The 13,660-nt window shown below is 61.8% G+C and overlaps 1 protein-coding gene across 3 annotated transcripts in view; it reads left to right on the plus strand.

The window, feature by feature from the left end:
* Positions 1–1,646: 1,646 nt before the first annotated feature.
* The window catches only part of ADGRL1 (adhesion G protein-coupled receptor L1), a 43,543-nt gene continuing 31,529 nt past the window's right edge, over positions 1,647–13,660 (plus strand). For all 3 annotated transcript variants that reach the window (XM_034998302.1, XM_034998304.1, XM_034998305.1), the window contains exon 1: positions 1,647–2,161. The gene's annotated coding sequence lies outside the window, so the exon portion shown is untranslated. The remainder of the gene's footprint in view (positions 2,162–13,660) is intronic.

Genomic DNA, 13,660 nt, shown 5'->3' on the forward strand with positions numbered 1-13,660 from the left:
CCCCCCCCCCCCCCCCCCCCCCCCCCCCCCCCCGGCACTGAGTTATCTATTCAGATGAAGTGCTTATTCTTGGCCTGGGGCCCGGTTTTATAGCCCCCACTGTGGGTCTTGGCAGTGACAGTCTGGTTCTGGGGATCCAAGCCAGGTTGGACAGCCTTCCCCACCCTGGAGAGGGGGTGCGGGGCTCCCTCTGCAGCTTCAGCCTGAAACCTGCCCCTCACCTCACTCAGCCACATGCCCAGGAACCCTCTGGTTCCTTGCCCTACTTCTTCCAAGTCCACCAGCTGCAGTGTAGTTGCTGGGCTGTGAAATTCCGTACCGGGTTTTTGCTCTTGCCAAGAACATAAAATTCATTTTTTTTCTCTCCACCTCCCCCGCCCCCCCCGTCCGTCTCCCCTCCCAAAGCTAGACTTTTGAGGCGTTTATAGATACAACCACCACCTAACACTCCCCTCCCCGCCCCTGCTGCCCTGTCAGCTCCAAGCCCTTGTCCGGTTGTCCAGGATCCTCTCCTGGGGTCTTGTCCTGTGTCGCAGATTCCGGTCCAAGCTTTGCGTCCCTCCCCCGTCTTTTCTTGTAGGTCTAGTCTCCCAGGGTAGCGGCCTCTTCAGTGCATTCCCTTTGCATCGCCTCTCTGGATCCTGAAGCCGCTTTTACCAGCCTGGTTCGTTGCAGCCAGCGCTCCGGATTCCTCCGTGCGGGAGTCCAGCCCTCCTTTTGCCCCTCCCCCTTGCATGTCTCTGCCAGAAAGACTGGGGCAGCCCGTGCCGCCTCAGCCACTAAGCAGACCCTTCCTGAAGCCCCCTGCGAGCCCAGGTCTGGAAATTCTAGGCCAGGTCTTGCTTGCTCCCACTGCATTAGGCATGACGCATTACTCCGTCTCCCGAGGATGAATCCGGCCCCAAATTTGCGTGCCCCGGCTGCATTTGGCCCTGTCGCAGCTACCTCCCCCCGCCCCCCCCACCTTCCTGTCTCATCCGATCCGGGTTTTGCATACCCCTTCCAGAGCTCCTCCATTTCTCCCTTCGCCGGCTCCGCGTCTTTCCTTTACTTAACTGCCGGCGAAATCCTCTCCGGGTCTTCCTTGCGCCCGTCTCCCTTCCCCCACTCCCCGTTCCGACGCAGCGACCCAGCACGTAGCCTTCTCTCTCTCCGCTTTCCAGAGGGGCTGGAGGAGGCAGGGGGAAGGAAAGTCTAGTCCGGGTTTTCGGGTCGGCCCCCTGTGCGCTCGCGCTGGTTGCGGCGGCCGATTCCCGGCCGCGGCTCCGGTCCGGGTTTTGCGCGCGCCCGCCGCCCCCCTCCCGGAGCGGGTGCGTCGGGGAGAGGGGCGAGCAGGCGGCTTGTCATTGCTGGTGCCCGGCGCCGGCTCGGTCCGCGCGTCCTGCGGTGCCCACGGGCCCGGCCCCGGCTCCGGCGCCCCCCCTCCGGCCGCCCCGGGGGCGCGACGCCGCCGCTCCCGCCTCCAGCCGCGCCCCCCCAGCTCCGCGCCGCCTGCCCCCAACCCGAGCCCCCCGCGGCCACTGCGGGGAGCCCGAGCCGTCGGCGCGGGAGCTGTTGGCGCTGCGGCGCCTCCGCCCCGCCGTCTGCCGAGGAGGCCCCGGCGGATGGGGCCGCGCGGGCCCCGGAGCGGCGCCGCCGGGCGGCGGGGGGCTGCAGGGGCGCTCCGGCTGGCCCGTTAACCCCTCGGCCACCGCCGACGCCGTCGGAGGGGGCTGGGAAGTCGCCTGGGCGCACACGTGCCGCCTCCGTCGGGGCCGCGGAGCTGCGGGGGAGATGCGGGCCGCTGTCGGCGCCGCCTCGGGGGGCTCCGCCTCGCCCCAGCCCCCGGAGCTCTGACGCCGCCCCCGCCCCGCCGCCTCCGTCGCCTCCCTCCCGGGAGGGGCGCGGACCCGCTCGCCCCCAGCCCCGAGCCTCCGCTGCCGCGAGGGGGCCGCCTCTGGAGCTGTGTAATCCGCTTTTTTTTTTTTTTTTTTTAATTTTTGGTTAGTGGCGGCGGTGCTGGGCCGGGGGGAAGGAGGGGACACGGAGGCCGCCCTCGCCCCGCCACCCCTCACCCTTTTCCCCCCCGCCCCGGTTCCGGGAGATGTGCCGGGCGGGAGGCCGGGGTTCGCGGAGCCGCAGGAGAGACGCGCAGGGCCGACCCCAGAGCTGCGCTGGACAGGTGAGTGTCTGCGGGCCCAGGGCGAGGGGGACACCGCACCTGGGCCAGGTGTGGGGGCCGAGGCGGATGGGGGCAGGACCGGAGCCGAGGCCTGTCCGGGCCGCGAAGGGGGAGGGGATGCTGGAGCCGCGACTCCCCGCACCTGAGCTGGAGGGGAGTCGGGGGCGGCCTGCACTTCATACCCAACGGCTTGGGGGTCAAGAGGGGCGGCCCCCACGGAGCGCCGGGGACGCGGGGGTGCGGATGGGCGGCCGCGGGGTGCCGGCGGGGGGAGGGGACCGCGAGTGTGCCCGCGCGTGGCTGCGTGTGCCCGCGCGCGCGCCAGCCTTTGTGGGGAAGCGGCGCGGCGGTGCCTGCGTGTCCCCGGTGCGTGTGCGCGCGGGTGCTTGGCGCCCTGTTTGTGTAGGTGTCTGGGTGTGAGCGGAGAGGGTGCGTGTGCGCGCCGTGCGCGGGCCCCGGCCCCCGGAGGAGCTGTGTCGGGGGCTGGCACCGCAGGATGCTGGGCCGCGGATTGTTTTTCTCCCGGAGGCAGAGACGCGGTGGATGGGGAGGGGTCTGTCTGGGGGTCCCGCCGGCTGCAGCCCGGGGGGCACCGCTGTCAGGAGGTGTGCAGCCCGGCGGCGTCTTCTCTCTCTCCGCGGTACCCGGTTAAGCATGGGAAGCTGTGGGGTTTGAGCCGCCCCGATTCGGGCTTCGACGGGGAGAGCCCTCCCTCTCCCCCGGGTGTTCACTGGGTAGAGCTATGGGGCTTCGATGCCATCCTCGCCTCTGAGGGTCCTGGGACAGAAGCCCGGACCAGAAGAGGGTGGAGAGTGCTGTGGGTGCTCCAGCCTCGGCCAGAAAATGCCCCTGCAGGCATTGCTCCGGTGCACCCTGGCACCCATCTGAAGACGGCACCCTCCTGGCACAGCCCCCCTACGCACAGCCCTGTCCCTGCCCGTCCGGTCTAGGTCAGCACCCAGCCCCATGCTCGCCCAGCACCTCACTGTACGTCCCTGGGCCATAACCACCGCCCCCCATGACCCTCCCCGGCCGTGGCAGCTGCGTGGGTGTCCCGCCGTCCCAGTCTGGAGGCAGGTTCCCCTTTCCTCCTGGCTTCTGCAGGACCCAGAGCCTGGGTTTGTCTGCCCACATCCAAACATGTGGTGTGCCTGGGGGAGCAGGGGGAGGGGTTCAAAATGGCTGCCAAGATGGCTGGTCGCCTCTCCGCCTCTCTCTGTCTGTTTCTCTTTCTCTCTTTCCCTTTTCTGCTTGCTCTGTTCCCTTAGCTGCTACAGGAGTCACCGCAGAGAAGGGTTTGGACAGTGTGGGGACAGGTGTGGGGGACTCCTAAGGGTGATGTCTGCTCTAGGCCTGTTGACCTCGATGCTGCTTGCTTCTTGGAGAGAGGCTGTGCGTCTCTGCTCTTCTTTCCAGCACCCCAGGGGCCGGCAAGAGCTTGTAACCTGACCCTAGACTCAACCCCTTCAGCCCAGCTAACAGCTTGGGGGCTCCCTGCCCTCCAACCTGCTCATCTAGGCCTGACACCCTGAACTGATCATTTGGGGTGTTGTGGTGCCCCATGGAGGGTCCCCATCTCTCTTCCCCTCCATTTGCCCCATGGCCAGGGGCTCAGGACTCGGGGTGGGCCTGGGTCAGGCCCCAGCTGTGGGGGGAGGTGACTTCTCCTTCTTCCCGTCTCCCCACCCACTAATACCAAATTTATTACTTAAAAGTAGGATGAAAACAGGGAGAATAAGAGAAGGAATACAACCTTCATTATCATATCGAGAAAATTATCCGTGATTTTCCTAACTAGCAATTTGCCTGCCATGCCGTTCAGAACTGACTTGCCCATTAATTACAGAGATGAAAAATCATCTGGAAAGTGGAAAAGGGAACTAATTCGATCCCTGGGTGGTGGCAGTGGCACCCATGCACTGAGCCACATATGTGTATGGTCACATGTGAGGGCCCGCCTTCCTCCTCTCCCTCAGTGACCCCCCGTGGGGCCTTAGCCTGCCCCATGCTGTGGGGGCTGCCCTCCAAATGCCCCACTAGGCCATCCCTCCACAGCGCACCCAACCCAACCCCCACGGGGAGCTGGCTTAAGGCATGATCACCCCTGCTAATGCCTGATCTTGGGCTTGGAGGCTACGCAGGGTTAGGGAGGGTGGGGAGCTGGGGACCAGCGTACCTGGGCCCTGGTGCCTGTAGGGAGGAGGTGGAAGGGAGACTCGTGAAGCCCTGTTTCTATTCCCAGCGTGCCCTGGGGAGCCCCTTCTCCTGAGGGGGCCTAGGAGAACCCACCAGACATGTGGGGGAGGGGCTGGCAGGCTCCCTGGCTGCTCTGGAGTCTGCATCAAGCCGTCTGGACTCCGAGCACCCCCCCCCCATACCTCCACCTGTGAAAGCCACCTGCGTCTGGAGTTTGCAGCTCCCTGTACCCCTCCCTGTACCCCCCCCACCAGCGTGGCTGGTAGGAGAGCATGAGGTGCTTCAGCCCCAACTTGGGCATCTGGTGTGGGGGGTGCTGGTCCCAGGAGGTTGTGCTGCTGGGCTAGAGTGGGTACCCCAATGAGGAAGAGGAGGAGCGGGATCCCTGCCGTCCCCACCCGCCTGGTCCCCACCCGCCAGCCGTGGGGAGCTGGAGCTGCAGGGCTCTGCTCCCTCCTACCTCTCCAGCCAGCTGTGTGGCCAAGGACAAGGCTCCGGTTTCTATGTGGGCGCCTCTCGGGGATCCGATTTCCAGACGCCAGACACTTCCCCTCTTCCAGACCCCTCTTTGGGGGGTGGGAGGGGTTCCCTGGGTCTGGAAGCGGACCTGGCTGAAGTGACCCTGGAGGTGCCTGGGCTGGGTCTTGGCCACCCCCGTGAAAGAGGAGAGCAGGGTCCCCAGAAGAGGCTGCTGCTGAACAGAGCCATGGGGGCGGGGATCTCACCACCCCCGGAATCCAGTCCTCCGACCGATGTCTGTGTGTGTTTCGTGTGTGGTTTGGATGGTGACCTGGCTAAGCCTGTGTGTGACCACGTGTCCAGCAGGCCAGCCCTATGCTGGTCGGGCTCTCCTGGGTGCTGGGGCTGTGAGTTTGGCAGAGTGGGCGGCCCGTGCGTGTCCGTGGCCCTGCACAGGAGGAGGGTCTGCGTCTTATGTGCACTGGCAGCCGTGTGCCCAGGGGTGTGTGCACGGGGCTCCTCGGGACCGGGCTGGGGGCACTTCTTCACGCAGTCTGTGAGCACGTGCCAAGTGTCTTGTCTCTCAGGCGCTGTGCTGGCGATGCCGTGGGGACAGTGCCCTGGTCCTGTCCTCACAGAACTCACAGTCTGGCCACATGTAGCGACTTGAGTCAAGAGGCTTGTATCACAGGAGTTGGGGAGAAAGCTTATGTCTCCTTTCTGGAGTGGCCGGGGTCCCAGCTGGGGAGGGGGCAGCCCCGGAGTCGGAAGGTAGCAGCCCCCGTGTCCAGGCACTGCCACAGGTCAGGCAGTGGGGCATCTTGGGGTTTGGCCCTGCATGATCTTCCCCATCACCTCATCCCCTTCACTCCCTCTTTCTTTGCCGCTCCACCAACATCTAAGCAAGATTCCACCCCAGGGCCTTTGCACTGGCTGTTCTTCCACCTGGGACTCTCACCAGACATCTGCAGGGCTTTTGCTCCTTCACCCGCTTCAGATGTCACCCCCCCTCCCAGTAACCTTTACCCCCGTGCAGCCTGTTTAAAATCGCAGCCTCCCACCTACCTCCTGACTTTCCCGAGCACGGATGGCTTTTCTCACACTGTAATTTCTTGATTTATTATGCCTGTTTATTTATCATCCCAACCAGGATCCAAGTGCTCAGGAAGTTTGTTACTCAAGGTTTGCTTTTGCATCCAAGATGCCTAGACTCGTCCCTGGCCCACAGTAGGTGTTCAAGGGATCTTACCTGAGTGAATGGGAGGGGGTCTGTCAAAGGACTGGAGACTCCCAGGTGAGTCCTCTGGCTGTGCATAGCAAGGACTCCCCATCCATCCTGCCCCTCTGGGGGGATTGAGGGCTGCCACTGGGGGCCTGACCGGGCCAGCTCTGCACCTGTCCGCCGTGCCCACCTGTGAGTACTCTCTCTGAGGTGGCCTCGTGGGTGCCCCAGTGGGTGAGGGTACGTGTATGGAGCCACCTGCCCATGGAACTGTGTGTGTGCTGTGGGGTTTAGAGCCTGGGGTGGGAAACGTAGGGGCCCTCTGCTCAGTCAGGGGCTAGGAAACCCAGGGTCAAGGCCTGAGCAGCCCCTCCTCCTGGGGCACTGACGCAGCCTCTCTCTCTCTCTCTCGTGGGGTGAGACCCTCACGCTTGTTTCAGGCTGCGGGGGCCCTGGCGAAATAGTGGAGCAGAAGCCCTCTGCTTCTCCACCCTGAACTCCAAAATTGGGGGAAGATAAAAATTCAATATATAGACGCTGAGGCTAAAAATAGCCCTGCCCCCCAAAGTTAAAAATAGCCAGGGCCCCTCCCTCAGATGCTCAGAATACCCTGGAAGTCAGGAGTGGGCAAGCTGGGAAGCCAAGTGGGTGCCCGTGTCCCGCCATCGGAGAGGAGGTGCAGGCAGGCCAGGGGCCCGGGGCCGGCTCTCTAGGCCAGGGTCTCCCAGACATGGCAGTCGGATATTGGGGCCGGTCGTTCTTTGTGAGGGCTGTCCTGGGTATCCTAGGACCTTGGGCAGCATCCCTGGTCTGCACCCTCTAAATACCAGTAGCATCCTTCCCACCCCCAGTTGAGACACCTAAAAAGGTCCCCAGACGTTGCCAAATGGCCTGGGGTAGAGAACAAAATTGTCCCGCGTTGAGGATCACCGCTCAGGACTGGGGTCGGCAGACTTTCTCTGTGAAGAGCCAGACAGTAAATCCCGGAGACGGGCAGGTGGCCTGGCTGCTGTCCTGCATATTCTCCCTCTGCCTCTTCCTCACAACCTTTCAAAAGTGGCGAGAGCGTTCTTAGTCCACTGGCTGTGCAAAAACAGTCAGTCGCTGGGCCCTAGGTGGACAGCTCCTGCCCCAGAGTGCCCCCCAGTTGCCCTTGGTGGTGGAAATTGGGGGACCTGTGGATGCACCCTCCTCAGCAGAGAAGCAGCCCGTTTGGGGCACGCTTGTGCACTTACGGACTGCCCCACGCTCATGCCACTGGTCACACTGGCTTCCTCACTTGTCCTCAAACATGCATTGGCCAGCCCCAGGACCTTTGCACAGGCTGTGCCCTCTGACAGGAACTTTTTTCTCTTCCTTGGCCACCTGTATGGCTCCTCCCTTTGCGGAGCTTTGCAGGGCTTTGCCGAAGTGTCTGGTCTTTCTAGATCACCCTATTTTAAATTGTACACATGCACCCCCCCCACAGCCGCCCCCCCCCACACACACCCCAGAGCCCCTGTTCCTCCACAAAACTGTATATCATAGAATTGACTTCTTTAGTGCTCTTTGTGTCTGGCTCATCCACGGATGTCTGTCTAGCTCCTAGGTCAGTGCCTGGTACCTAGGTGCTCTAAAAAGGATATGTGAGGTCGCCTTATATTACTTCTAAGCCCTGTGGCCACCACGGGAGGCTTCCATCCCATTTCCCTGGGGAGAGACAGAATTCAGAGGAAGAACATGGGGACCTCATCACACAGCCTGAAGTGGGCAGAGCTGGGATTTGAACGTAGGACCCTGGGACTCTTCCCTCTTGCCCTGCTGGGCATCATGTCCGCCTCCCTCTGGTCTCTGTATTTCCCACCCTGCCTCTTCACTGCCAGCATCTGGAGGCCCAGAGGCTCCTGCCACCTCCCACCCTCTGCCTTGGGCCGTGGCTCCTACCACTTCTTTCAGCTGTGCTCTGTCATGCTCAAAGTGCAAGGCTCTGGGATGGGCAGTGAACAGTATGAAGTGGAAACGGACCACAGGCCTCCGTAGTACCAACCTCCTGTGGTAAGGAGCTTAGAGGAGGCACCTGGCCAGTCTATAAGTCAGGGAGGGCTTCCTGGGGGAGGGGGCCTCCCAGCTGCAACCTGGAGGGGGAAGGAGGGATAAAGTGGAGGGGAGAGAGAGTATGTGAGGAGAGGCCTGCCTGAGATCAGAAAGAAGGTGGTGGCTCAAAGGGGAAAATGTAAGTGGTTTTACGGCCAGGCGTGTAGAAAGGAGGCCGGAGGCTGGTCTTGGCAGAAGAATTGAGTATGTGCCATGAGGTGTGTCCATGGGGCTGGGAAGGCCTATGGAGGGGTCAAGGAGCACCAGACAGGATGGGAATATTCAGCGTGAGTTCTCTCTGGCTCCTGGGAGGGAGAGAACCACAGAGGGAAGCAGGAGGGTCAGGAGGCCAGCAGGAAGAGGAAGCCACTGTGGGCTGTCAAAGTGAAGACTCTGGAAAGGGCCTTGAGACAGAGATGGGCTGGTGCGGGGGTTCTCAAGACAGGAGTTGACATCGTTTGCTGGGTGGTTGGTAGGAGGGTGAAGAAAGGAAGCATGGGCTAAATGGCAGGATTCTGGCGTTGACGGCTGAGTGGACAGGGAAAGAAAAGGGGTGGGGGTGGGCTCACCCACTGCTCTCAGCAGCCCCCACCTCCCCCCAGTGTAATCTCCCTTGGCAGCAGAAGGAGTCTCTGAACTGCTGAGTCAGGCCATGCCCCTCCTCTGTTCAGAACCCTCCTTGGATCCCACCTCACTTGGAAATAAAAGCCTGTCCTACCCTCGACTCACAAGGCCCTGCTAGCTCTGTCCTTTAACCTGCCCTTGCCCTCACCTCTTTCCACTCTCCCCCTTGCTCACTGGGCCGCAGCCACGCGCCAGCAGATTCTGCCTCAGGACCTTTGCACATGCTGTTCCCGCTGCCCAGGATGTTCTTTCCCCAGGTACCTAGATGGCTCACATCCTTGACACTTCTGCTAAAATGTCTCCTTCTGGGAGAGGTGTTCCCTGACCACCCCGTTTACATTTGTACCCACAGATACACCCCCACCCCCATCCTCCCCTTCACGCCTATTTTCCTCCAAAGCACTTGTGACCCAGTCGAAACTAGGTAACTATGCAGTGAATGGATGACCTGTTCTCTGGGTCTGTTTTGTCTCTGTTCATTAAACAAATTAATAAGTACTTGTTCTTGCCCAGGACTGGGCATGCAACAGAGAGCCAGATTGACCGATGATGGAACTTTCCCTGAGGAGTCCCCAGCTGGTGGGAAAGCTAGACGTTCAACAACAGAGCCAAGTCCAATTAGTGGGGACAAACGTGGAGGCCCAGTGTGCCATGAGTGTGGGAGTAGGAGAGACCAACGCAGGCAGTCCTGGGGGCAGAACCTTTTGAAGGAAGAGTGGGGGCAGGGACAGGAGCCCTAGCACTGTGTGTATGGGCAAGGGAGAGGTGTGTGGGGTGGGGGCAGGCACCTTAGGAAGCTAGAGCAGAGAAGGGATTGACAAGGTGGCTGGAGACCAGAGCCTGAGATGCCATGCTAGGGCGTCTGAGACAATAGGTAGCCATGGAGGGTGGTAGGCTGGGAAGGACATGATTGGGTTTTCATTTTACAAAGATCACTTGGGCTGGGTGGAGAGCAGATGGGGTGGGAGTGGCAGATAGATGGGGGAGACCAGGGAGGAGGCCTCGGGGGGAAAAGCGACTGCTTTGAATCGCCCCCACCCCTCTGTGGTCCAGTGCCACTGGGCAGCCAGAGTGACCTTTTAAAACTGACAAATCAGACAAACCCCACCCTGTGGCGCTGACATCTAGTGGGAGAAAGATAACAGACAGTAAAATGCACAGCTGGCATGCCGGTGATGGGTGCCATGGAGAAAAAAGCCAGGATAAGATGGAGGAGTGCTGGGACCAGCAGGGCCGCCCTGAGCAGGCGATGTTGGAGCAAAGAGCTCGAGGAGGCAAGGGCGGAGCTGTGCGGGCATTTGGGGAGGAGAGAAGAGCCTGTGCAAAGGCCCTGAGACGGGACTGTGCCTGATGGCTTCCTCCAGGAACCAGGGGCTGAGTGAGCAAGGAGGAGAGTGGGAGGAGCTGTGGGCAGGGCGTGTGCACCCCAGGGAGGACTTGGGCTTTTGCTCTGAGTGAGGTAGGAGTCATAGAAGGTTCTGAGCCGAGGAGGAATGCGCCCTGACCCAGTACTCACTGGCGCCCTCTGGCTGCTGTGGGAAGAACAGGCTGCGGGCAGCAAGGGCCGGAGACCTGAGAGGAGGCAGCAGGTCTGACCAGGGGGCAGGTGATGGGGCTGGACCAGGGAGGGCCAAGGAGTGGGAGGTAAGCAAATCCTGCAGGAGGGGCTGCAGGAGCTGCTGGGGTTGGATGTGGGGTGAGGAGAGAGGGGTCCAGGAGGAGCACTTGGGGGGACTGAGCTGTCCTCTGGGGGAGATGGAGGGAGATGGGACTGGAGTGGAAGGTTTGGGGAGGACCCTGCCCTCTCTGAGCCCACAGTGCCCTTCCCAGAGAGGGCTGCGTGCTGGGCACTGCCTGGACACTTGCCCCACCTCTGCAAGGTTTATCTGTTAGTCCCCGAGGGGAGCCGGGGAAATGCACTGAGAGAGGCAAAGAGCTAAGCCTGAGGCCACACAGCAGATTCAGACCCGGGAGCCTCTTCCATGTACCTTCCCCGGGGGCCTGCTGCATCCTTTTTTTTTTAAGATTTTATTTACTTATTTGACAGAGAGAGGGAGAGAGAGCACACAAGCAGGGGGAGTGGCAGGCAGAGGGAGAGGGAGAAGCAGGCTCCCTGCTGAGCAGAGACGCCGATATGGGGCTCAATCCCAGGACCCCAGGATCATGACCTGAGCTGAAGGCAGACACAACCGACTGAGCCACCCAGGTGCCCTGGCCTGCTGCTTCTTTACTCTGCCATGCCGGAGGGCTTCGTGGAGGAGGCAGGCTTGTGGTGCTGGGCTCTCAGGCTGCTGGCTTTGCGGCTAGAAGCAGGAGACTCTTATGTGGAGGGGCAGGGCCGTGAGGGGCCCAGAGCCCCCTCCGTTGGTGCCCTCCCCCCCGCCCCCGGGCATTCAAACTCCCACCCACTAGAGCAGAGGGTTGCCATGGCAGCTGCACTCTAGGGCAGACTGGAGGCGCCCCCTCTCCTCCTGTCACCTTCCCCTGCCCCATTTCAGGGCACCTGAGGACAGAGCCTGGGCCATGTCACCCATCCCCAGGACCCCTGCTTCACGCCCCCTTGACTTGACACCGACGTGGGGCTCAGGAGCAAACAGAGGCAGGTGTGGGTGAGGCTGGTGGGCTGCGCACGTGACCTGGGGGTTGGACATGCCTGGGGTCTAGTCCCCTTTCATGTGAGGGCAGTAGGCCCAATTTCCCATGCATTCGGTTAGGGTCACCCAAGTCTGCTGAGGCTGAGGTGGGGACAGACGCAGGTGCAGGCGCATCTGGCCCTGTGGCTGCAGCCCCTGTGGGTGTGCCCAGCTCTGAGGGTGCTGTCCTGGCCACCGGGGGCTCCCCAGCCCAACTTGGCGGGGCCAACCTGCCTGGGTTCAAAGTCCCCTTATCACTTGGGTGCCCCTGGGTCCTCACGTTCCTCCGCTGTAAGATGTAGGTGTGTGTCTCTCCCCTAACCACCCCCACCCCATGTACTCAGTGCCTGTGGGTTAAATGAGCTGTGTGTATACAGTGCTTGGAATGGGGCACCGAGGTGTCGGCTGCTGTCCTCGGCATCACGGGAGGTTCTGGGACTGGAGATCCAGCAGGCCTCCCACTCCCAGTTTGTGAAAGGCTCTCCCCAGCTCTGCGTCCCAGCCCACCATGTGTCCTGACCCCCCGTGCGAGTTTCCTAGGGTTGCTGCGACAAAGTACCGCAGACCGGACGGCTTTAACAACAGAAACTCACTGTCCTAGCTCCGGGGGCCCGAAGTCCAAGATTGGAGTGTGGGCCGGGCCAGTTCCTTCCGGAGGCTCTGAGGGAGTCTGCCCTCGCCTCCCGCATGGCTTCTGGGGGTTCGCTGGCAGTCCTTGGCATTCCTTGGCTCGTAGACGCATCGCCCCGACCTCTGCCTCTGTCTTCGCGTGGCATACTCCCCGTGCGGGAGTCTGTGTCTAAGTGTCTCCTTTTTGTAAAGACACCAGTCACGCTGGACGAGGGTTCACCCTAATGACCTCATTTTAACTTGATTACCTTTTTAAAGACCAAATAAGGTCCCATCCTGAGGTGCTGGAGAACAGGACTCCAATGTATCTTTTTTTTGGCAGCGGGGGGGTGGGGGGTGGGCAATCCATAACACCCCCTCCCAAGGCCTCAGGGGTAGTCGGGCTCAGGCCTCCCAGGATATGGCTCCCACCTCCCCACATCTGACCTTGCCTCCCCACGTAGGTGGGCACCAGGCGGCAGGCAGACCCACCCAGGGCCGGTGGGCACACCGTCTGGCCTGGAAGAGAGGGGAGGAACAGAAGTCACGGTGCCCGGCTCCTCATACCCCAGCCCCGAGCGGGGGCCAGGTCTGGGGGCGCTTGGGCCTTTCCGGGCAGAGCTGCTCTGGGGAACGGGCCTTCAGGGAGTGGTGGGCAGCCCAAGGGGAACGCCGTCTACACCGCTGAGCAATGGTGCCCAGGCTGTGTGGGTCGGGCCTGGCCCGCGGGTCACAAACACCTGTCTCCGGCTGCCCCACCCCGGCACCTTGCATTCGTTCAGTAAAGATTGGTCGTTGCCAGGGGCTGGGGTGGGGGAACAGGAGGGACTGGGGTGATCACAAAGTTTTGGAAATAGACCATGGTGGTGGCGGGGGCACAGCATGGAGAATGTAATTAATGCCACTGGATTATACACGTAAAAACGGTTAAAATGACACATTTTATGTGACATAGCTATTACACCATAATTTTTTAAAGGCCTCTCTGGCTGCCGGTGGGGACCCCGGAGTGCGGGAGCAAGAAGGGTGGGGGGGGGTTGCTGGAAGGAGGCCAGGGCTGTCTGGAGGGCGGTTGCTAGGGACAGACAGACGCCGGGGTGTCCCGGAGGCACAGACCGAGGACCCAATCCTGAACTGGACGTTGGGGTGAGGGAAGGAGGAACCAGGGATTTTGACTCCTGGGGTTGCAGCCCAAGGACCTGCGGGGGGATGCTGGGCCCATGGACTAATATGGGGAGGGGGCCTTTGTTTTAGGCTGTTCAGGCCGAAGGTGCCTCGGAGACCCGAGGATGTAGACGGTGAGGAGAGAAGCAGGGCTGACACTCCAGTGTGGCAGTCATCACAGTCTAGACGACGTCTAAACCATGACACCAGTTAGAGCCCCCGGGAAGGAGTGTGGGTGGGGAAAAGCCTGGGGACTCCACCTGAGGTCACAGCGTCCTGGGTCCGGGTGCAGCCCGGAGGAGCGAGGGGCGCCTCGCACTCAGACGCATGCTCCCCGTGCCCTGACTCGCACCGCGCTGTGGACAGCGCCCTCGGATGGGTCCTGGGCTGGCCTGTCACCTGTGCAGACTACTGTCCTTAGCAGAAGCCCGCAGGTTTGAGGCACAGAGGGAACTGGGGTTGGTGACGGGGGGAAGGACTGGCTCAAGTTCACACCACTTGTGAATGGCAGAGTCGGAT

The sequence above is a fragment of the Mirounga leonina genome, unplaced genomic scaffold (assembly GCF_011800145.1).
Source record: "Mirounga leonina isolate KUSES-001 unplaced genomic scaffold, KU_Mleo_1.0 Mir_94, whole genome shotgun sequence".
Lineage (NCBI taxonomy): Eukaryota > Metazoa > Chordata > Mammalia > Carnivora > Phocidae > Mirounga > Mirounga leonina.